The sequence below is a fragment of the Hylobates moloch genome, unplaced genomic scaffold, assembly GCF_009828535.3.
Source record: "Hylobates moloch isolate HMO894 unplaced genomic scaffold, HMol_V3 SCAFFOLD_12, whole genome shotgun sequence".
In the NCBI taxonomy this organism is placed as follows: domain Eukaryota; kingdom Metazoa; phylum Chordata; class Mammalia; order Primates; family Hylobatidae; genus Hylobates; species Hylobates moloch.
The window spans coordinates 97,614,431-97,638,992 of NW_026652287.1; the positions used below are offsets into that span (position 1 = coordinate 97,614,431).

The 24,562-nt window shown below is 38.8% G+C and overlaps 1 pseudogene; it reads right to left on the minus strand.

Moving 5' to 3' along the window:
• Positions 1-7,849: 7,849 nt before the first annotated feature.
• On the minus strand, positions 7,850-8,532 carry LOC116479699 (platelet-activating factor acetylhydrolase IB subunit alpha2-like; annotated as a pseudogene).
• Between the last annotated feature and the right edge of the window lie 16,030 nt (positions 8,533-24,562).

The following is a 24,562-nucleotide window of genomic DNA, read 5'->3' on the forward strand; positions in this document are numbered from 1 at the left end:
AGCACCCAGATTCATAAAGCAAGTCCTGAGAGACCTACAAAGGGATTTAAACTCCCACACAATAATAATGGGAGATTTTAACACCTCACTGTCAACATTAGACAGATCAACGAGACAGAAAGTTAACAAGGATATCCAGGAATTGAACTCAGCTCTGCACAAAGTGGACCTAATAGACATCTACAGAACCCTCCACCCCAAATCAACAGAATATACATTTTTTTCAGCACCACACCACACCTATTCCAAAATTCACCACATAGTTGGAAGTAAAGCTCTCCTCAGAAAATGTAAAAGAACAGAAATTATAACAAACTGTCTCTCAGACCACAGTGCAATCAAACTAGAACTCAGGATTAAGAAACTCACTCAAAACCGCTCAACTACATGGAAACTGAACAGCCTGCTCCTGAATGACTATTGAGTACATAATGAAATGAAGGCAGAAATAAAGATGTTCTTTGAAACCAATGAGAACAAAGACACAACATACCAGAATCTCTGGGACACGTTCAAAGCAGTGTGTAGAGGGAAATTTATAGCACTAAATGCCCACAAGAGAAAGCAGGAAAGATCCAAAATTGACACCCTAACAAACATCACAATTAAAAGAACTAGAAAAGCAAGAGCAAACACATTCAAAAGCTAGCAGAAGGCTAGAAATAACTAAAATCAGAGCAGAACTGAAGGAAATAGAGACACAAAAAAACCCTTCAAAAAATTAATGAATCCAGGACCTGGTTTTTTGAAAAGATCAACAAAATTGATAGACCACTAGCAAGACTAATAAAGAAGAAAAGAGAGAAGAATCAAATAGATGCAATAAAAAATGAAAAAAGGGATATAACCACCGATCCCACAGAAATACAATCTACCATCAGAGAATACTACAAACATCTCTATGCAAATAAACTAGAAAATCTAGGAGAAATGGATAAATTCCTCGACAAATACACCCTCCCAAGACTAAACCAGGAAGAAGTTGAATCTCTGAATAGACCAATAACAGGTTCTGAAATTGTGGCAATAATCAATAGCTTACCAACCAAAAAGAGTCCAGGACCTGATGGATTCACAGCCGAATTCTACCAGAGGTACAAGGAGGAACTGGTACCATTCCTTCTGAAACTATTCCAATCGATAGAAAAAGAAGGAATCCTCTCTAACACATTTTATGGGGCCAGCATCATCCTGATACCAAAGCCTGTCAGAGACACAACCAAAAAAGAGAATTTCAGACCAATATACTTGATGAACATTGATGCAAAAATCCTCAATAAAATACTGGCAAACTGAATCCAGCAGCACATCAAAAAGCTTATCCACCATGATCAAGTGGCCTTCATCCCTGGGATGCAAGGCTGGTTCAACATACGCAAATCAATAAATGTAATCCAGCATATAAACAGAACCAAAGACAAAAACCACATGATTATCTCAATAGATGCAGAAAAGGCCTTTGACAAAATTCAACAATGCTTCATGCTAAAAACTCTCAATAAATTAGGTATTGAGGGGACGTATCTCAAAATAATAAGAGCTATCTATGACAAAACCACAGCCAGTATCATACTGAATGGGCAAAAACTGGAAGCATTCCCTTTGAAAACTGGCACAAGACAAGGATGCCCTCTCTCACCACTCCTATTCAACATAATGCTGGAAGTTCTGGCCAGGGCAATCAGGCAGGAGAAGGAAATAAAGGGTATTCAATTAGGAAAAGAGGAAGTCAAATTGTCCCTGTTTGCAGATGACATGATTGTATATCTAGAAAACCCCACTGTCTCAGCCCAAAATCTCCTTAAGCTGATTAGCAACTTCTGCAAAGTCTCAGGATACAAAATCAATGTACAAAAATCACAAGCATTCTTGCACACCAATCACAGACAAACAGAGAGCCAAATCATGAGTGAACTCCCATTCACATTTGCTTCAAAAAGAATAAAATACCTAGGAATCCAACTTACAAGGGATGTGAAGGACCTCTTCAAGGAGAACTACAAACCACTGCTCAATGAAATAAAAGAGGATACAAACAAATGGCAGAACATTCCATGCTCATGGGTTGGAAGAATCAATATCATGAAAATAGCCATACTGCACAAGGTAATTTATAGATTCAATGCCATCCCCATCAAGCTACCAATGACTTTCTTCACAGAATTGGAAAAAACTACTTTAAAGTTCATATGGAACCAAAAAAGAGCCTGCATCGCCAAGTCAATCCTAAGCCAAAAGAACAAAGCTGGAGGCATCACGCTACCTGACTTCAAACTATACTACAAGGCTACAGTAACCAAAACAGCATGGTACTGGTACCACAAGAGAGACATAGATCAATGGAACAGAACAGAGCCCTCAGAAATAATGCCGCATGTCTACAACTATCTGATCTTTGACAAACCTGACAAAAACAAGAAATGGGGAAAGGATTCCCTATTTAATAAATGGTGCTGGGAAAACTGGCTAGCCATATGTAGAAAGCTGAAACTGGATCCCTTCCTTACACCTTATACAAAAGTTAATTCAAGATGGATTAAAGACTTACATGTTAGACCTAAAACCATAAAAACCCTAGAGGAAAACCTAGGCAATACCATTCAGGACATAGGCGTGGGCAAGGACTTCATGTCTAAAACACCAAAAGCAATGGCAACAAAAGCCAAAATTGACAAATGGGATCTCATTAAACTAAAGAGCTTCTGCACAGCAAAAGAAACTACCATCAGAGTCAACAGGCAACCTACAGAATGGGAGAAAATTTTTGCAACCTACTCATCTAACAAAGGGCTAATATCCAGAATCTACAATGAACTCAAACAAATTTACAAGAAAAAAACAAACAACCCCATCAAAAAGTGGGCGCAGGATATGAACAGACACTTCTCAAAAGAAGACATTTATGCAGTCAAAAAACACATGAAAAAATGCTCACCATCACTGGCCATCAGAGAAATGCAAATCAAAACCACAGTGAGATACCATCTCACACCAGTTAGAATGGCCATCATTAAAAAGTCAGGAAACAACAGGTGCTGGAGAGGATGTGGAGAAATAGGAACACTTTTACACTGTTGGTGGGACTGTAAACTAGTTCAACCATTGTGGAAGTCAGTATGGCGATTCCTCAGGGATCTAGAACTACAAATACCATTTGACCCAGCCATCCCATTACTGGGTATATACCCAAAGGACTATAAATCATGCTGCTCTAAAGACACATGCACACGTATGTTTACTGCGGCACTATTCACCATAGCAAAGTCTTGGAACCAACCCAAATGTCCAACAACGATAGACTGGATTAAGAAAATGTGGCACATATACACCATGGAATACTATGCAGCCATAAAAAATGATGAGTTCATATCCTTTGTAGGGACATGGATGAAACTGGAAAACATCATTCTCAGTAAACTATCACAAGGACAAAAAACCAAACACCGCATGTTCTCACTCATAGGTAGGAATTGAACAATGAGAACTCATGGACACAGGAAGGGGAACATCACACTTCGGGGACTGTTGTGGGATGGGGGGAGTGGGGAGGGACAGCATTAGGAGATAATACCTAATGCTAAATGACGAGTTAATGGGTGCAGCAAACCAACAGGGCACATGGATACATATGTAACAAACCTGCACATTGTGCACATGTACCCTAAAACCTAAAGTATAATAATAAAAAAAAATTAAGAGAAAAAAAAGGAAAATTTGAATTTTACAAAAATGGATGAAAAAAAAAAAAAAAAAAAAAAGAAGCTGAGGCAGGAGAATCACTTGAAATCCAGGAGTTCAAGGTTGCAATAAGCTAGGATCTTATCACCAGAGTCCAGCATGGTTGACAGAGTGAGACCTTGTTTCTTAAAAAAAAAAATGATTCTTAGCCCAGCACCCCAAGGAGGGTAGCAGTAGTTGGATTATTGGAGATTGCAGAGGAGTTTTAGAGGCAGCTGGTGTTTCATGAGTCTCACTCGTTTACTAAAGTGTAGGAGGGTTACCTCCACCTCCACCTCAAGCCAATAGAGAAGGAATTTAGGATGATTCAGAGAACTTGATAACTATCCTCTAAGTTTGTGGGATACTATATTGGGATCTTTCACCCACAACAACATCTGAAGACAAGAATGGGTGACTGTGCTAGGCAGCTTGCTCCTCCAGAATGAATCTGAGCTAAAAATGTGAGGTCATGTGTAGGACATGCCCAAGAGAAAGCCACTTGGGCTCATTGTTGGCTTGTCTAAAACTGATGAAAGGAGTTCAGCAGAAAGAAGCCAATAGCTCCACTCAATTTCTACTAATGAAGAATGAGAAGTAAGCATTCAGCCGGAATAGAAATGCATTCCTTTAGGTCAAGGAAACTGCAGGTGCAGATGGGGTGGGAATGGTGCAATTCTGAAGAGCCCATGTGTAGAGTTTGCTGCATAAAAACACACTTCAAGACTTAGTGGCTTAAAACAACTATTTAGCTCATGATTCTTTAGGTCACCAAGTTAGGTGGAGCTCAGTTGAGCAGCCCTTACAGTCTTGGCTGTCTCACACATGTGTTGTGGTGGGATGTGGGTCAGTTGAGGGGTCACCAGTCTAACGTAGCCTCATCTGGAATAGCCAGTCTCTGCCTCACATGGTTTCTCATCATCTAGCAGGCTGTTTTGGTGGCACCAAAACAAACTTTAAAAGCATGAAAGTCTTCTTGTGGCTGGAATATCTTTGATTCCTTCACATTCTGTTGGCCATGGCAAGTCACAAGGCCAAACCAGACTCAGTGGGTAAGGAAATAGATTCCACCACTTGATAAGAGGATTGTAATCTTTTTCTGCATGTAACATGAACATGAGCCTGGAGGTGCAGCATCCATTTTGTGACCATGAGATTATACACATGTTGAAGAAGGGCTCGTGCAGAGGGGGGACAAATTGCGGAAATAGATGGCGTCTTAATCACATCATTGAGCCCCTACGAACCTGCCCTTTCTACCTACCCCTGTGCTTTTATTGCATGAGACAGGCAAATCTCTCTCCTGTTTAAGATATTATGTGTTAGGGCTTTCTGTTACTTGCAGTCAAATATATTCTTGACTGATGCAACACATTTTTATAGAAGATGAGCTAAACTGAGCTGTACAACTAAAGAGGTATCAAATAAAGAGAAGAGTCATAAAAGATGGATTAAGAACTATGTGACAAAACATCAAAGCAAATAGAATTTTTCTGATCAGAAAAGAAAATGCAGAACTTGGAGAGAGAATTTAGCAAAATTGTGTGAATAGTGTGCAAAAAATTATGAACAGATTGATCTTTATTTTTTTATGGAAAGAACCAAACAAGAACAAAGATTACTCTGTAAGATGGTTAAATGAATGAATTTATCTTTGATGAGAACAATGCAAGCATTGAAATTCTGTCTTAGTATGGCTCTGAATCTCCTTTTCTAGAAATCTTGATGAATGGAAAAACACCTTTTCTACCTAGGATTAGACCTATTTTTATCTTTGTTTTTTTGAACACTAGTAATGAGGCAGATTTTTATTTAAAGGCTAGCTATTAGAATACTGTTGCCTGATAGCTATGGTAGACATAGAATGTAGTGATATCTGAAGTTTACACACACAAGCAAACAAGCAGAATCCCAGCTCACAAAGGGATATTTGATCCTCCATCAAGAGAAAAGCTAAAATTGCATGCTCAGTAGTAACCTAATGGGTTTATTTGGACCAAACTCTCACTCTCTGACAAACAGAAAAAGACCTGGGTAGGAAATTGTCTTTGCACACACAAAATTCTGGCTTAATTTTCCTTCCTATACAACTGTACCTCAGCTAAAAAAAAAAAAAAAAAAAAAAAAAAATCTGTCTTGAAAAAACTCAAAAACCTGGACTACTAAAATAAAAAGGAAATTTTAATGTAGTAAACAAATTTAGTGAGCACCATGTGTATTTTCCGTTATTAATGAAGACCTGATATGTTTTTAAAGTATGTATTTTTAAAGACAAGGAAAAAAAAAAGCAAAAACAAATCTAGGAGTCTTGACTAGAGAAAATTCAGCCCAACTTTCAGCCCTCTCAATCAGAAGTTGGTCTCAGCACCAATCAGCAACCTCTCCTCCAGCACACAAAAGCACTGTCATTTGCCTTGCGAGCAGAACATAAAACATATACCTTAGCTGTTGAGTTTGAACATTAAGCAGAATCCCTGCAGATCACATTTTGATGGGTTACTTCAATACCTACCTGGTCTAGTTAAAAATATCTGTCTGTACATCCAGTTTATACATATTCCATAGGTATATTGAACAATATGCCATCTATTGCCCCATTATTTATTTTCACATGGCAGTTCTTGTAGCCCAAGCAAACATTAAGATTATAAAGAGCTCTCTTGAAGGAAATTCTCAGGTGAAGGTACGTTAATGAGAAACCTTAAAAGTTAAACAAATCTAGTTCTTTTTTACTAAACTGGTGGGATAAAAGCAGAATGGCTATTCTGAAGAGCAGCTTCATTTGTTTCCTCATGGGAAAAGACCAAACTTTTCTGGACTGCTTAATTTAAAAACAAAATCAATAAAAAAAATAAAATGTACACCTTGGGATATTATAAAACTTGAAATAATGGCAGGTATTATGGAATGGGAAGCAGAGGTTTTTGTTTTTGTTTTTTTCCAAAAAAGGAAACTATAGCAGATTTTAAGGGAAAAACAAACAAAATATACCAGAACATACCAGAACACTACGCAGACGCTATAGTGCAGAACACCACACAAGAATGAGTTCTACATTGGTAATATCATGAGAGTAACAGGGGGCTTATACTTCAGAGAAGAGGAAAGGCTGCAGGCAGAGGTTTATTATAGACATGATATTTAGCAACATAAAAATGGTACCTTCCAGCTGGGCGTGGTGGCTCACACCTGTAGTCCCAGCACTTTGGGAGGCCAAGGTGGGTGGATCACCTGAGGTCGGTGGATCACCTGAGGTCAGGAGTTCGAGACCAGCCTGACCAACATGGTGAAACCCCGTCTCTACTAAAAACACAAAAAATTTAGCCAGGCGTGGTGGTGGGGGCCTGTAATCCTAGCTATTCCAGAGGCTAAGGCAGGAGAATCGCTTGAACCAAGGAGGCAGAGCTGCAGTGAGCTGAGATCATGCTGTTGCACTCCAGCCTGGGTGATAGAATGAGAATCCATCTAAACAAAAAACAAACAACAACAAAAAAAAAATCTCCCAAAGCGTTCCCTGCATAGGGCAAAATTTGTTTTTCACTGCTAAGCATAGGAAGGATTAAGAAAGTGGAACAAATTCCTTTGTAACTATCGCATCTCTCATATTTGAATGGCAAGCGTGTTCAATCTGTTGCTACATGTTAAGAAAATATTGAGGATACATATGAATAAAGCAAAACAAGAAAAAAGGTCAAATTATGAGCTTTAAAAATTAGAATAAAAATCTGTTTTTAAGCCAAGTAGGTGTGATTCTGATAATTATTACATATGACATAACCCATAGAAAGCAAGGCCAAGAAAAAAAAAACTTCATATTGTTCAGTTCTTGGACTTGATATTGTCCTAGGAAAAACAGTGATAATTCAACAAATGCATCACACATACAACTAAGAAGTCTCCTTCTGGTTTCATATAAATTTAAACAACAATCTTCCTAGCCTATTTTTTCTCCTGTGTCTAATAAACCTACGTGCAGTACCAGTGTAAATCCCTCCACCCTTTCAAACACTAGATCTGAACATCCAGGAGCATTTTGCAATGCAAAGTGCCTTGAGAAAGAGATGGATTCTGTAGTGCCAGTGGCATAACTGATCAAGGAAGCTGGGAAAAGATTAACACTGATGGGAGCCAGTCAGGCAATGGTGGTTTGTTTCTCCTTGGGTGTTCTTCCATCAGCTGCGTGATCAGTTCATAGAGGGCTCTGCAGATCTTTGCATAGCACTCTCCTGTAAGATGAAGAAAATCAAATATGTCATGGCAGGAGATGGCACTGTCAGGGTGCATGAAGTCCCCGTCTGTATGCAGGACCTACACATGGGCAAGCTTCAGCAAGGAAACCTCGAGAACTGGTTCACCTTTTCCTCAAAGGGTTGAGCTCCTCACCTCGAGGTAACACATCCAATACAAGAATTTTGCCTTGTGGCTGCCTTATGTTGAGAAATTGATAGAGGGAATGATGGCCTCGATCCCACCTTCTAACTCTACTGCTGTATTTTCGTGGTTGTTTGTTCCTATCCAGACAACAATGACCTTAGGTTTAATATTCTCCAGTTCTCTACTCTTTAGTTTCTACAAAACATGTCTTGTATCTTCCTCAGTTCCAAAATTCAGTACGTGAAATGGGGAAAAAACCTCTCGCCATATCTCGTGTTGCTGCATTAACTGCGCCATGGGGTCTCCCACAAACAGAACATTAGGCTTTTTGTCTTTACCATCCAGGACAAATCTGTTGTGCTGAGATATCCATCTGTCATCTCCTTGAATATCTTCCACTGCATGTGGAATAGCTGCTGTGTTTCAGTCGACTTGGCTCATTGTACACTCACGTAGAGAGTCCATGGAGGCCTTACAGGGTTGCAGCATTGACGGGTGGTGCCTCGTCACTCGCTCAGTCCCTGCGGCCCCCCTCTGGCGCGGCCCTCCTGGGGCCCCAGCACCAGCAGCAAACTAGAGATATTTTTATCCCAAAGAAAAAGAATTTAGGTAACTTCTTTTTGGTATTTGTCAGCCGTAGATTTCTTTAACAACTTCTTAATTATGCACATAAGAAATAGATACATATATAAAGCAAACATGATTCCTTCAATAGCTTGAGGTAAGCATTTGAGAAGCAAGAGCATATCCTCTAGAATGCTGTGCTAGTAGCTTATGCTTCTATTTCTCTAAACTCAGAGTCAGGATCTTGACTTCATGACTCCCCATATGTCTCACACTTAGCTTTATTCAATAAGGGAATCTCTTTTTCTTACAGTGATTCAGTGTTTTTCTGTATCTCCTTCGTAACAGAAAAGTGATTCATTTCACAATCAACCGTCATAGATTTTATAATTAACATTTTAAATCTTGTTTAAATTTTGTCATAGAGCATATTCATCAGTTTGTGGGATCTAGTGTTGTAATTTCCTTCAATTGCTCTAGTTTCTATGTACCACCTGAAGAACCCACCATACTGTTAAGTTTTCAGTTCAGATTATCCAGGTTTAGTTGTTGCAAATAGTGTACTCATAATACAGGTGATTCTTTCAGTCTTTGAAATATATTCTCCTTCTGTAACTTGCAGCATACCCAGCAAATCAGTCTTATTAAGACAGAATACTATATAGGGGCTATTTATCCTGGTTTAGCCCAATTTGAACATCAAAATCAAGACTAAAGATTATACTAGTGATGTAGTGTCCGTAAAGCTCAGTCACTTGCCCAGAGGATTTACAGACAACAGCAGAATTTGAGAATGACTGAAATCTATACTAAAGGATAAAAACTATGTATGTTTTAAAGTATATCCTTTTTTCCTTTTTCTTTTTTTTCTCAAGAGACAGTTTCTTCCACTTTGTCATCTAGTTTGAACTGTAGTGGTGTGATCATAGCTCACTGCAGCTTCAAACTCTTGGGCTCAAGTGATCCTCTTGTCTCAGTTCCCCGAGTAGTTGCGACTATAGGAGCATGCCACCATGCCTGGTGAATTTTTGTGTTTTTTTGTTTTTTGTGTTTTTTTTTTTTTTTTTTGTAGAAATGGGATCTTGTTATGTTGCTCAGGCTGATCTCAAACTCCTGGGCTCCAGCAGTCCTCCTGCCTCAACCTCCCAAAGGGCTGGGGACTGCAGACATGAACCACCATGCCTGTTTGGCAAGTTCTTGTATTTAAAAGAAAACTGTTTCTCTGCTCGCAACGCTTTTGATACCGAAGGCATGGGAATTTTTCTTCTTGTACCAACCAGTTCTCTAACTTTCCAGACACAAACTGAGTGTCCTATAGCTTAATTCAATTCTGACACTGACTATGCATAGTTAAGACACACCTCATAGGTTAAGGCTTCAGTCCCAGAAGACTGCCCTACTGCCAATCACAAGTACTGGTTGCCCAGGGTACCCACAGTTCTGTTCAAGTTAGCTACAAATCAAGGGTTCCTGTAATCCTCCCCCAGGTTCAATAATTTGTTATAACAGCTCACAGAACTCAGGGAAACACTTTACTTAACATTTTTATTACAAAGGATATTATAAAGGCTGTCAATCAACAGCCAGATGAAGAGGTATATGGGGTCAGGTCCAGAAGGGTCCTGAACACAGAAACTTCTGTTCCCATGGATTGGGGTATACTACCCTTCTGACACGTGGGTGCATTCGCCAACCTAGAAGGTCTCCAAATTCCAGCATTTAGGGATTTTTCTGGAGGCTTTATTGTATCGGTGTGATTATTAACTCAATCTTCAGTTCCTCTTTCCTCCCCATATGATAGGGAATGGGACTGACAGTTTCAAGTTTCTAATCCCCATTTGGTCTTTCTGATGACCAGCTCTTATCCTGAAGCTATTTATGAGCACGCTAAGAGTCATCTCATTAGAACAAGAGATTCTAATATCACCCAAAATTCCAAGGGATTTAGGAGCTCTGTGTGACATTTTTGTCAACCCCATCACTCAGGAAATTGCAGGGGTTTTAGAAGCTTTGTGTCAGAACAAGGGACAGAGACCAAATATATATTTCTTATGGTGTCACAATATTCAATAAATTATAAATAAGACACTTTGTGTCTGACAGTAAAATACAGTTTCTCGTCAATAAGAAATTAGATCTATGGGAATACTACCATACCCATTTGGATTTTTCTTGTAGTGTGTTCTATGACATTCCCATCAGTTGACATGAGAAATGTCTATACGGGACCTTGCTTTAGGACCCTAATTACTAAGTATGATTTATCTCTAGCCTTTGATAATGCTTTTTCTCAAAGAATAGTCTCTAAATCCTAAGTCATCATCAATAACGTTTTATGGGGGAGCTTAGCTTCTCATCTTTCCTAAGCACTCAGGAAGATGCTGGCTCGAAGAGAGGTGGATTTACCATGAAGCTAAGAAAGTGAAACTTTGGAAATCTTCAATTGCACCAGCCCCTTTCCAAGGTTCTGTAAATGTGTAAAATTTGCAAAAACGAAATAACAACCGCAATTACTGAAGGCCATAGTTTCTTTCCACTCCACTCTCCACTCTGTCATACTTTCCTTCAAGTCAGATATTGTTGATGTAGCTGCAGGTAATTTGGGAATCTGACTAAGGGAAAATGGAATTAATCATACATCAATTTGTGTTTAGTGGATGTATTCGTGTAGCTCAGTTCCCTCTGTGTGAAGTCAAGTTATTGCTTGTCTTTCTGTTGATGAAACGGCTTCTGGGCACACTCCCACCATTCATTACACTAACTCACTTAGCTTCTTGACACCAAGGTGCAGGGCCAAGGGCCATATCACCATGATACGAGCGTGTCCAGCAGCACAGGAAGAATGTGGGGTTCTGGAGGGGAAACAGGTTGCAACTGTGTGGAACCAGGAACTGCTCCGTGGAAAATCTATCATTAGCAGACATGTAAAATTGAAAAGGGGGCATTCACTTCTCATTAATATCTGATCAGAATAGAATTTCTCTCCTGTCAGGAATATATTCATTATAATATGGTATTTGCAATCACAAATGTTACAAAGATTTTTTTTTTGATGGTGACAGTAAGAAAGAGAATTTATCACATACAGTATTACAAATAGTGGGTACATCTGTAATAGCTCATATATAACAGAACATGATAATAATTTTCTTAAATTTGTGAGATAGTACCAGTAATTAGTGTTAAAGATAAAATATCTAAATTATTAAAAATAAAAACAGATATTAATATTGCTGAAATGCTGATTGTTTTTTATTTTCCCTAGAAATTACTACATTTGAAAACTATAGTCATTTGAAGAAACAATAAGAGAATATATTGTAGCCAAGAATATTATAGCGCTGTCAGGCAGTTGAGTAATATAAACATTGTTATTTTTTGTGATGTTTGTGGTATTTGTCAGCTGTTAAAAATCTATTGTTTGTTGGATTTCTATTCGCATTCTAAATAGTCATTCTAATTATTAAGTTATTATTTATAATTTTAGTTGCTTTTATTTTTTGAAAAAGAAGCCTCCCTAAATTGTAAAGTTTCAGAATCACAGAAATTTAAATCCATTCTAACAGGAGTTTTTTCTCTCTCTCTTTCTTTCTCTCTCTCTCACACACACATATAGTTTAGTGCACTTGACCTCTGTGCTATTTGCAATATATACAATGTATACAATGTATATATTTCAGGGATGTAAAATATATACATACACATATAATATGCTGCAAATAAGGACTACATATAGATAGATTAATAGGTATCTATATGATATATCTACATATAGATATCTAGATGTAGATAGATATAGTTAGATACAGATATACACATAGAAGCACTATATATATGTATGTGTGTGTATATTATATATATATATATATACACATATATACAGTCAAATCTGACTTCTTGATATTTTAGTTTAGAAAGGGACATTTCAAAACTCTTTCTGATGTAATAGTCACTTATTGGGGGAAGAGGAGGTGGTGTCTGAGTTGATAAGAGAAAATTGCACTCTTCTATGAGCTTCCATTTTAGCAAGAGGTGTTAACCATTTCACATGAATTATGAATTATTATGTTAGTGACATTGAAAGCAATCTCCTCCTATATGATTTTTTCTTCTTCCTCCTCCTCGTCTACCACTGCCACCACCTTTAATAGATCTTATATATTTAGTTTTCATTTCACCAAAGAGAAAGAGATCAGGAAAATGAATGCGTCAGAAGGAGTACTTTCAGACACAAGAGGTCCACCTGCCTTCCAGGTAGGGCTGCTCTTCCTGGGAACCAGAGGGTGGCACAGAGCAAATAGCAGATGTAGAACCCATGATTCAGATTAGGAGACTGTTGATGCCAAATAGCAGGTGGCTTGTTGGGGGCTGGAGGAAGTTCTTTTACCAGGGAGGACTATAGACAGACATAAAGTTTTGATAGGCCTAAGGACAGAGCCCGGGTACTTGAGACACAACTAGAGTCTAAATTAGAGATTGCAGAGGGAATGCAGGATGAGTCCATTGCAAACACTCAGAGACATGGGTTCAGGGAGTCCTACATCCAAACCAGAAATGGATGCAGGATCATGGATGTAAAGCCAATGTCAAGCATTTCTAGGGCATGAATGGCTTTCAGGACAAGGTTACCAGCCAGTGCCCTGGAAATGGTAGAGCAACTGCTCCAAACTCAATGTTTCCTATTTTGAAGGATTGGATTTGGCTGTTGATTGGGCATAACAGCAAGAACTCTAGGGAATCAGGTTCTTTTTTTTTATGATACAGTGTTTTTCTTTTTTTTTTATTATTATACTTTAAGTTTTAAGGTACATGTGCACAACGTGCAGGTTTGTTACATATATACATGTGCCATGTTGGTGTGCTGCACCCATTAACTCGTCATTTAACATTAGGTATATCTCCTAATGCTATCCCTCCTTCCTCCCCCCACCCCACAACAGGCCCCAGTGTGTGATGTTCCCCTTCCTGTGTCTAATGGTTCCAGGATTAGATACAGATGACATACTTATCACGGAAAAATTCCAGTTTCACGTAGGTATCACTATAACTCTCTTCTCATACTTTAAGGAGGTAGGTGGCATATTTGGAAGGAGATGAAAGATTTGAGGCTTCAGGTTGCAATCTTCTTTCCCAGGATGAAGTCTTTCAACCCTGTGCCTCTCTCCACTAACTAATAGCAGCATCTTTTCATTATCCTGCAAGTAGTTGTTAAAATCATTCATTGATATTAGTGAGGTGAATTTTTAAAAATCATTCATTATATTAATAGTGTTGGCCTGCTTCAGAGGTTTTTACATTTTTCTTCTTCACTAAAGAAACATAGCATATATCCTAGATATTAGAGTTGCTATTATTAGAAGGAATAGTAGCACCATCACTTAATTTTACTTACACATTTTATTACGTTTGTCCAACTGAGTATTATTATGTCCCAGAATAATGGAAGATATTCATAACCTTCAATCTCAAAATAAACCAAAGACTTACAGTTTTCCCCAGATACCTCTAGTCTTGAATTCAAGTATTATTCCTTCTTGCACATTCTTCCATTTTGTTCTATGAGAATTTTAAATATTGCTTCAAACCCCTGAAGGTTTCATGAACTTAATCACGGGCTGTATTTGAACAGACTTCACTGATAATTAATGAGTTGAATGTGTTTAACTATTACTCATTGTCCAAATAAGTGCACAATAAAGTACCTTTATTTAAATGTACAAAATACTCATCTATATATTCATGAGCAATAAAGTTATATATTTGGATTTGTTCCATTTCTTTGACTAAGATAAAAATAGAATATTAGCCCGTTGATAACATTTTCTTATACTAAAGAAAGATATCACACTTTTGATTATCTATCAACTTTAATATTTGCTGATATGGACAAGCGCCAGTGTCTGCTAAATACAGAGAAGCCTTGACCTAATTTATTTGGTTTTGACATTTTGCATTTTAAAATGCAGGGTCAAGAATGGTAGATTTTTATCATCTCTCCTTAGCCTTCTCTACAATAAGGAGAACACAAGGAAATTTTGGAAGGAGAAATAATACAGGGCTCATGAGGCAAATTTGGTAGAAAGTATTATTTTAAATAAATTCTAAAATGAGACACATTGAGATTTGTGCAGGGAGAGACATGGAATTTTCTTCAAATCATGTAAAAAATCAGGTGAATTCACAATGAATGCTTGGCTTGGAATGGTTATTTTGTAAGCCAGTGCCTCCCATTCACTTGTGTCTCATAAATCTGCCAGACACTGAAGGACATGAGATATTGGGAATCATCCTTTGGAGTTAATTGGAGAAATGGCTGTGCTTGTCTATAGGGAAAAACCTACTGTCATGTGTCACATTTGGGGGTTACTGACAGAGTATTCAACAGACATGGTAAACCGAGGAAATCAAGCAAATCTAAACCACCGAAGAGAAAGACAATGGCACTACCTTCAGGAGACACAGTTAGGTGACAAGATGGAAAAGGAAATAGTTTTGCAGCTATCAGCATCCTGAACAAGAGATTGCATGAAAAACTCAAGCAGATACTGTCACAGGGAGCTAGAACAAGAAAGGAGGAGAGCTAATGAAAGGAGTGAGGTGTGTGGGGCAACTATTGAGCATATGCGATTGCTAGCATACTTCTATAAATAGATATCTGGAAGGGAGAATTAGATTAAGAAGGAAGTTGGAGTTCCTGCAATCATGGATAGCTGCAAAGTCAGAGAAATATGGTTTAATAACTGGTGTTACCTATTCCTACCACCCATTGTAGCACGAACTAATACAACATAACTCCAAACAGAATTTTGGAAGAAATTGTGGAATTCCAGACACAGCTTCCTTATAATTTATTGTTACGGAGCACAGACCTGTTATTGAATTATTAAGTTGTCTGAACATTTTCTGATTTGGGTCTGAATAACTATGGCATTCAAATAAAAATATTTTATGCTTACTTGTCTTAGTTTGAGTTTCCTCCAAAGTAGATCCTGATTGCCTTTCAAGCACATACCTCTTCATCCCCTACCACTCATGATAAATATTGCAAATGGGTTGTTGGAAAGATATTACAGCGTGATGTTATTGGCATGCTCTTGAGCCAAACTGCTGGGTGTGTGATCTGATGTTGCCATTTACCAGCCATGTGGCCTTTGAGTTGTTGCTTGTCTGTGTCTTGACATTCTTATAAAAAAAATGCTCACATTAATTCACCTCTTAGAGTTGTGGCAAGTATAAAGTAAATTAAAACAAATACTAGGTTTAGAATAGGACCTGGTACATGACAAGTGTCCAATAAATATTAGCTCTTTTTATGATGGATTTTTTTCCTGAAAGCTTCAAAACCCTTCTCAAAACAGTGTTCCAGGCAGCCACTGCCAAGTAATCAGAGTTGACACAAGAGATGAAACCAGTTTTCAAGTCTCCATCCTCCTTAAAGTGAGAAGATGGATGGCAATACAAGCAGAGGAACCTGGGGTTCCATATCTATCTGGCTTTGAAGGCTTGGAAATTATAGAATCTCAGAGGAGAAAGAAACCATAAAAGTCAGCCACTCCAACCTCTAACCCACTCTGGAAATTCCTTCTGTAGTGTGCCCTAACACACGTTCATCTCGGGCCCTGCTTGGTAGTCAATGCTCATTACATCATTTAATTTTAGCTTTTAGACATTGCCTTAGGCAGCTTGGGCTGCCATAACAAAATAACATAGACTTGGTGGCTAAAACAACAAAACTTATTTTCTCACAGCTCTGAAGGCTGGGAAGTCCAAGATGAAGATGCCAGCTGATTCAGTTCCTGGTGAGGGTCCTCTTACTGGCTTGTAAACACTCATCTCACTATGTCTTCCCATGGACTTTTCCTGAGAGAGAGAGATCTTTTCCTTTTCTTATAAGGCCACCAATTCTATTTGATTATGATCCTACCCTTATGATCTCTTTTAACCTTAATTACATTTAAAAAGCCCTACCTCCAAACACACTCACATTGACAGGTAGAGCTTCAGCATATAAATTTGGTTGGGTGGGGGTGAGGAGATACAATTCAGTCCGTAGCAGAAATTTTTAGTTTCTCTTAGTTGAATTACGCCTCACTATTAATTGCAGTCTTGTTACCAGGAGCAACAGTAATGAGACCTTCCAAGTGACAGAATTTGAAGAATTTAAAACACTTAAAGTACCCTCCCTAGGTTTTACCTTCTGATGCATTGTCCCGATTTATTTAAATAATTTTTTACCTTGACTTCTCACAATCCAGTGAACACGATATCCTTTGTTAATTTATATATTTAAAAAGAGTGTCCACAATTGAAAACAGTTTCAAATGTGATCTGATCAATATAAACTGCCAGGGAATCCAGATCATCCCTGTTCTTTTTTTTTTTTTTTTTTTTCTTTTTTTTCTTTTTTTTGAGACAGAGTCTCGCTGTCGCCCCGGCTGGAGTGCAGTGGCGCGATCTCGGTTCACTGCAGTCTCCGCCCCCCGGGGTTCACGCCATTCTCCTGCCTCAGCCTCCCGAGTAGCTGGGACTACAGGCGCCCGCCATCTCGCCCGGCTAATTTTTTGTATTTTTAGTAGAGACGGGGTTTCACTGTGTTAGCCAGGATGGTCTCGATCTCTTGACCTTGTGATCCGCCCGCCTCGGCCTCCCAAAGTGCTGGGATTACAGGCGTGAGCCACCGCGCCCGGCCATCCCTGTTCTATAACTATTCTGGCTTTGCTGCAAGTTGAGATTGCCTTTATTGTATTAGTCGTTGAGTGACAGTTTATAGGAAGTAGCTTACTGCCTGCACATTAGGTACTCAGTAGTCCCGGTTGAATGAAACTGGAGCCCACTCTGATGGAATTTTTGTTGTTGTTCTTACAGTAAGACATATTTTTCTGAATCATCTCCAGTCTAAAGAACTCACAGAAGACTGGAAGCTAGGCCATTTTAGAGTTCTCTTGAAATTTTGCATTTACATGAAAATGGTAGTAAGTGTCTGGACCAGGATGAAGAACAATTGTAATGAACCAATATAGAGAATGCCTGCACTGAAGAAAAACTGAGAATATGTTTTTCATCTCTTTCTAGGACTGCATGGACACAGAGAAAGAGTGAACAAGGGGCATGCTTCTGTTAAGTGTCTTCAGTAATTACTTGAACATGTGACTTGCTGTTTAAGGAATAAATGACATTTACTAAGGATTTAATATATGTCAGCTACTGTGCCAGGCACTTTCACATTATCTCATTAATCCTCTCAACAGCCCTGTGAGGTAGAGGTTATTAGATCCACTTTTCAGGGAAGTTATGGGGCTTGCCTAATTTTGCATGCTAAAGGTAATTCTTGCTTTGGCTGCCAAATCCCATGAGCTTTCCGTAACACCCACACTAGTAAAACTGGAGCATACCAGGGGATACTGGAAAGCACAGACAGAAAAAGGCACACCACCCTGGGGTATTAATATTCCTGATGGCAGGTGTATTGGTTTACTAAGACAGCCATAACAAATAACACAGATCAGGTGGCTTAAACAACAGAAATGTACTTCCTCACAGTCCTGGAGTCTAGAAGTTCAAGACCAAGGTGGTGGAAGTGTTTCTTCTGCCTTCCCCTTCATTTGGTTTGTAAATGGCCATCGTCTTCTGGTGTCTTCACATGGGCTTCCCTGTTTGTGTGTTTCTGTGTCCTAACCTCTTCCTCTTAGAAGGTCTCTAGTCTTATTTGATTAGGACTCACCCCCAATGACCTTATTTAACCTTAATTATCTCTTTAAAAGCCTTTCTCCAAGTATAGTCACATTCTGAGGTACTAGAGATCAGGACTTCTACATATGAATTTCAGGGGCACACAATCCAGCCCATAACGGCAGGTAATTCAAAACACTCTAGAAAGGAAGTAAAATATAATACATAATAATCTGGACTTTGGACTTTGATTGCTTTGGCTGAATCCTGATTCTTTCATTAACTAGGTGAGTAACCTTGAGCAACTCATTGAACATATCTTCCCCTCAGTCTCCCAGTCTTTTAAATGGAGATAATCTTTTGTAGAATTTGTTTGTGTGTGAGAAAATAAAACAAGTTAATACATATTATGCACTTAGAAGAATCCCTGGAATGTAATAAGTACAGTATATGTAGTAACTTTTATAGGATAGATGAAGTAAAATGAAAAATTTATTTAATTTTTATTGTGTATATTTAAGATGCACATGTTTTGTTATACATAGGCATAGTGAAATGATTACTACAGTCAAGCTACTGAACATATTCATCATCTCACATAGCTACCTTTGCGCGTGGGCATGTGGTAAAAGCACCTGGTGTCTATTCTCTCAGTGAATTTGCAGTATACAATAAAATATTTTTAATTAGAGTCCTATGCCATGCATTAGGTTGCTAGACTTATTCATTCCACATAACTGCAACTTTATAAACTTTGAACTACATCTCTCCATTACCGCCTTCCTTAACACCTCTGCCCCTGGTAGCCACCATTCCACTCTCTGTATAAGGGAAATCATACAGTATTTTTACTTCTGTGTCTGGCTTATTTCACTTTCACATAATATCCTTAGGGTTCATCCATGTTGTTGGATAAGGCAAGATCCCCTTCCTTTTGAAGGCTGAATAATATTCCAATGTATATATATTGATGTGTGTGTGTGTGTGTGTGTGTGTGTGTGTGTGTGTACCACAATTTCTTTATCCATTTATCTGTCAATGAACATTTTGGTTGATTCCATATCTTGGCTACTCTGAATAATGCTGCAATGAACATGGGAACACAGCTATCTCTATGAGCTGCTGATCTCATACCCTTTGGATATATACTCAGAAGAGGGATTGCTGAGAACAGAATACAGACCCAGAAATAAATCCAAGCACATACAGTAAATTAATTGTTAACACGGGAACCAAGAAGACACATGGGGAAAGGGTGGCTTCTTCAATAATGGTGCTGGGAAAACTGGATATCCACATGTAAAAGAATGAAATTGGACCCTTATATTAGAACATACATAATGATCATCTAGAAGTGAGTTAAAGACCTAAATGTAAGACCTGAAACTATAAAACTCCTAGAAGAAAACATAGAGAAAACATTGGCCTTGGCAATTATTTTTGGATATCCCACCAAAAACTCAGTTGAGAAAAAAATAAACAAGTGGCACTACCACAAAATAAAAAGGTTCTTTAAAGAAAACAATCAACAAAATAAAAAGGCAGCCTACAAACTGGGAAAAACATATTTGTAAGCCATGAATCTGATAAGGGGTTAATATCCAAAATATATTAGGAGCTTACACAACTCGATAGCAAAAACTACAGTAAATTAAAATAATCTGATTTTAAAATGGGCAATCAATCTGAATAGACATTTCTCCAAAAAAGACAAAAATAGCCAACAGATATAGGCAAAGGTGCTCAACTTCAATAATTATCAGGGAAATACAAATTAAAAGCACAATGAGATATCACTTCACACCAACTAGCATGGTTATTATAAAAAATACAAGAAGGGTCAGGCACGGTGGCTCAAGCCTGTAATCCCAGCACTTTAGGAGGCTGAAACGGGCGGATCACCTGAGGTCAGGAGTCTGAGACCAGCCTGGCCAACGTGGCGAAACCCCATCTCTACTAAAAATACAAAAAAATTAGCCAGGGTGGTGGTGCATGCCTGTAAGTCCAGCTACTCAGGAGGCTGAGGCAGGAGTATTACTTGAACCCAGAAGGCAGAGGTTGCAGTGAGCTGAGATCGCACCACTGCACTCCAAATCAGGCGACAGAGTGAGACTCCGTCACAAAAATAAATAAATTAATTAATTAAATAAATAAACAAACAAACAAATAACAAGTGTTGGCAAAGATGTGGAGTAAAGGAAACCTTTGTACACTGTTGGTGGGAAGATAATCGGGTACAGCCATTAGGAAAAACAATATGGAGGTTCCTCAAAAGATTAAAAGTAGGATTGCCATATGACCAAGAAATCCTTCTTCTGGATATATATATATATATATATATATATATATATATAAATTATTTAATTTTTAAGTTAAAACATATCAAATAATTTTCTTCACTTCAGAAAGCTGCCTCAATCACAAATATCCATTCATTTTCCTGTTTCTTGTTGTTGTTTTTGTTTGTTTGTTTTTTGAGACGGAGTCTCGAGTCTCACTTCTTTGCCCAGGCTGGAGTGCAGTGGCACGATCTTGGCTCACTGCAACTTCTACTTCCCAGGTTCAAGCAATTCTCTTGCCTCAGCCTCCCAAGTAGCTGGGACTACAGGCGCCCGCCACCAAGCCCGGCTAATTTTTGTATTTTTAGTGGAGACAGGGTTCCACCATGTTGGCCAGGCTGGTCTCAAACTCCTGACCTCAAGTGATCCACCCGCCTCGGGCTCCCAAAGTGCTGGGATTACAGGCTGGAGCCACTGAGCCCAGCCTCATTCTCCTCTTCTAATGAGCTGTAGTAGAGGAAAAAGTCTAAGAAGTACTTTCTGCTAGCATGCATTTGCTCTTCATGCCAGGCTGACTTCTAAGGTGGCTTCCAATGATTCTGCTTGATGGTATTCATATCCCATGAAATCCAGTTCCTGTGAATGTAGGCTGAACCTAGTGACTCATTTCTAATGAATAAAATATAACAAAAGTGGTGGAATAGCACTTCCAAAATTTGGTTATAAAAATTAGTGACTTCCATCTTGCTCTCGCTCTTTCTTTCTCTCCAGTTCTCTCTCGCTCTCGCTCTCATTTTCTCTCTCTGGCTCTTTTTTCCTGCTTGCTCTGATGAGGCAATTCATCATATTTTGAGCTGCCCTATGAATAGGTCTATGTTTTAAGGGACTTGGGGCTGTTTCTGGCCAACAGCCCTCAAAGAACTGAAACCTCTCAATTCAACAGCCCGCAAGAAGCTGAATCTTGCCAACAACTACATGATTGAGTTTGAAAGTAGATTCTTCCCTAAGCAGATTTCCTTTCATGTCTTAGGGTGACTGCAGCCCCAGTTGGCACCTTTATAGCAGACTGTGGGAGACACTGCAGCAGAAGATCCAACTGAGCTGTGCTCAGATTCCTGACCCACAGAGACTATGAGAAAATAAATATTTAAGCCACTAAGTTTTGGAGTAATTTGTTATGCAGCAATAGATAACTAATACAGCCTTCTGAAAGTGGAGAATATTGTGGGAATAGATTAGGACCATCATGATTCAAGTGGAAAATGAAATTTGTGTGAGCACAGCAGAAGGACCCAAAGAATAGAGGGCAAGAAAGGAGCTTGGAAGATCCCAACTAGTTTCCAAGAATTACCCGCTCAAGCAGTTTTTCCTCATCAGTATGTCTGGAAATAACCCTTAATTAGCTAGCTTGCAATACTCTTACTTTGCACTAGTTGCATTTCAAAGTATTTAAATTGTTCAACCTGCTCCAACACATTTACTCCTACTGTTTTCGCCATTAATGAGGCATTCAGCTTTTAGAATCTGGGAGATGACCTAAAGATCAAAGTTAATTTAATTTAAAATCAATGTACTAGAAAAGAAAGACCCTGCCTCCAGTATTGACATTAGGCTGTAAGCTTTTGTAAATGCAGAAGCAAAGGCACATAACAGCATATGCCATGCTATTATTTCCAACCAGGTGAGACTATATTCATGCAGTCACAAAGGTCTACTGAAAAAAGATTCTGATAACTGGTCTCCACCTGATTTAATACCACTTATTGGAAGATTTTGTTTGATCAAGTGAATTGCAAACCACTTCCTGGATTCATTATTGAGTTTTAAAACCCACTGAGTAGCTAAGACCAATATCAATGAATCCTACATTCCTGGCATTTTAGAGAAAGTCATTCATAACTGAGATAATCAAAGTGCTTAGATTTATGAGCAAAGTTTCTTATAAAAGACATGTTTTTAACTGAGTTCTATTGGCAAAGTTACTTACTCCTGCTGCAAGAAATAAGAAGACTTTGTAATGCAATGTCTGGAGGCATCTATTTCACTTATTATATTTTTAATCCTCAAAGTCTGTTTTCTGATTTGCAATGGTCTGCAATTACATGGTTTCACAGTTAATTATTTTCTATTCATTCACTCATGTGTTTATTTATTCAACAAATGCTTGATATCTCCTCTGTGCCAAGTACCATGCTAAGTTGTGGAGGTTCAAAGAAGTATAAAATAGAACTTCAGTCAAAATAAACTGGTTTTGCTAGTATAACTAACAATATTAAAGTTACCTGAACGGCTTATCCCAACCAAGGTTTATTTCTTGCTCACACAGTCTGGGAGGTCCATATGATAGCTCCATGGTAGCTTGGGCTTCTAAATTTGCTCAGACGGGAAGAACAGACTGGGAAGCATGATGCCAGCAATTAAATATCTCCATTAGAGAGAGACACAAGCTCTTTGGTTTGCTTCGCCATATCTGCCTCTAAGTAGCAGTGCATTCCCCTCAACAGTTTTTTTAGGGAAAGAAGCAGAAACAGAACACATTATTGTCTATCATACACAGACTATACCTTCTGCCCTTCTCATTTTATTAGCCTATGCAGTCTTGTCATGGGCATTTATATGATTTCTACAAGGCCCTTAAAATGTTAAACATATCGTGGTGACTGACGTTATTGTTTTCATGGACAATGAAGAGAACAGGGACTCCATGTTAGAAATGATCCCCCTGCCTTCTCTAAAGCTCCCATGGCCCTTACATCCCTTTCTTCTCCTCTGTCTCTGATAGGAAGGCCTGGTCACCCCTAGAGAGTGAAAAAACCAAGGAGGACATGGCTAAGACAAGTTAGACTCTGAGAATTACCGTGAAGTTTTTCATCGTTTATGTCATCATTAGGCCATTTAACCAATATGCATTGAGCATCCCTACTATGTGATGTGTGCTAGAAATGAAATGTTGATCAAAATAGGCATGGTTCAAACTGTATAATGAGGGAGATTGTCAAGTAAATGGGCAATCGCAATGCAGTGTGGTAAAAGCTATGCTAGAGGGGTGCGGGGAGCTCTGGGAGCACATGGCTGGGGAGACCCCGTGGATAAGGGAAGGTTCCTGGAGAAAATGATGCCTAGGCAAAGGCCTCATGCCTGCATAGGAATAAGCCAGGTAAAACTAACTGGGGAAGGAGTGATCATTCTAGAAGAAAAACAACGACCTGGAGGAAGGAAAGACAGAGGAAAAGGGACACCAAGAAAGAGAAGGCAGGTGAAGCTGTTGGCATAATCAGGGAGCTGCAAGAAGCCAAAGCATAGATTCCAGGTGGGGGGATTTTAAGACATGAGATTAGAGAGATGAGGAGAAGCCACGTTTGAAAGGACCTTGTAAGCCATGAACACAACTTTGGACTTGGTCCTAAGAGCAGGGGGAAGGCATTGAAAGGTTTCAAACAGGAAAGAGAGTGATATGGTAGATACTTCAGATTTGAAGTAACAACTGCCCTTTACAAAAGCCTGGCAGTTATTATGCTGGTAAAGTAAACAACCCAATGCCTGTTTATAGCAGTCTTGGTCTTCGGCTGATTTCCCTAGTAGGATGATTTATGAGGAAGTAGATGGAGGATTTGTGTGTTTGGTATGATTAGGAACACCAGGAGAGCCCTTAACACAAAGCGATATTTTCTATTCCCTTCCATAAACACTGAAACCCCATTCTTTATTCCTTTAATTTTTTTTTTTCATTTATCTGGTCAAATATGAATTGAGCACCTGCTATGTACATGGAATAAAGCTAGTGCACTAAAGAAAATGAGATAAGGACAGGGTTCTTGCTTCCAAAAGCCTAAAAGATCTCGTAGCAGGGATAAGATGAGTTTAAGAGTGTGGTGTGTGAGAGGAGAACAGAGCAATCGGAACCCAGAGGGAGAAACGAACTTTTCAGGCTGGGGAGCCCTGGGAAGGCTTTGTGGAGA